This window comes from Chelonoidis abingdonii, chromosome 1 (assembly GCF_003597395.2).
Source record: "Chelonoidis abingdonii isolate Lonesome George chromosome 1, CheloAbing_2.0, whole genome shotgun sequence".
Lineage (NCBI taxonomy): Eukaryota > Metazoa > Chordata > Testudines > Testudinidae > Chelonoidis > Chelonoidis abingdonii.
In genome coordinates this window covers 360,600,941-360,601,689 of record NC_133769.1, presented here as the reverse complement: position 1 = coordinate 360,601,689, position 749 = coordinate 360,600,941, and the positions used below count along the sequence as shown (strand labels likewise).

Sequence of the window (749 nt, the reverse complement as noted above, 5' to 3'; positions counted from 1 at the left end):
GGCGGAAGGCTCCTCTCTTCGCTCCTTTGTCAAACACAAAGGGACTACACCTCCCAGGCGGGCCCCGCGCGCCGCCCTCGGCCGCCATATTGGAAGCGTTTGTTTGATTGCGTGACCCGCCCTTTGCCTCGCGCAACGGCCGGATGTACGTCGTGACGTCTGAAGCGGGCCGTGGACTGGGCGCCGATGAGCGGAAACTACAATTCCCACACTGCCCCGCGCGGCCGCGCATGCGGGCTTCTGTTTTGCCGCCATCTTGGCTGGACGGAGCTGCCTGCCGCCGCCGCTAAACAAACCCGAAGGTACCCGGGCTGTGCCGCTGAGGAGCCTTTAGATGTTCCCGGAACGGCCGGGCAGGTGGGTTCCCTCCGCCCGGGACCTTAGGCGGGAGCGGGAGGGCGACTCCCCCCTCTGCGGGCTTGTTTGGTGCCCTGTCCACGTCAGTGAAAGGCTTAGGAGTGAGCGGCTCCGGCATCTCCCCCGCCTGGCAGGCGGAGAGCGGAGCGTCCTCTCACCGGGATGAGCCTGCCCTTTCCCGGGCTGAGAGAGAGGCTTCCGTCTGGCCCCCTGCCTGGGGGAGGGGAGAATTGTGCCCTCCCCCCCCGAACTCCTCCTGGCTGAGGGAGGAGGGAGCTGTGCCCCTCCCCCCCACAACCCCTCCGGCTGAGGGAAGAGGGAGCTGTGCCCCTCCCCCCCCACAAGCCCCCCTGGCTGAGGGAGGAGGGAGCTGTGCCCCCTTCACCCCCCCC

The 749-nt window shown here is 68.2% G+C and overlaps 1 protein-coding gene across 8 annotated transcripts in view; it reads left to right on the top strand.

The window, feature by feature from the left end:
• Positions 1 to 226: 226 nt before the first annotated feature.
• Positions 227 to 749, top strand: part of EMSY (EMSY transcriptional repressor, BRCA2 interacting) — a 60,299-nt gene continuing 59,776 nt past the window's right edge. For 7 of the 8 annotated variants that reach the window (XM_032806369.2, XM_075061806.1, XM_032806368.2 and 4 more), the window contains exon 1: positions 235 to 357. The gene's annotated coding sequence lies outside the window, so the exon portion shown is untranslated. Of the gene's footprint in view, positions 358 to 749 lie in introns of all 8 variants that reach the window. The other variant, XM_075061805.1, reaches the window with a different exon arrangement.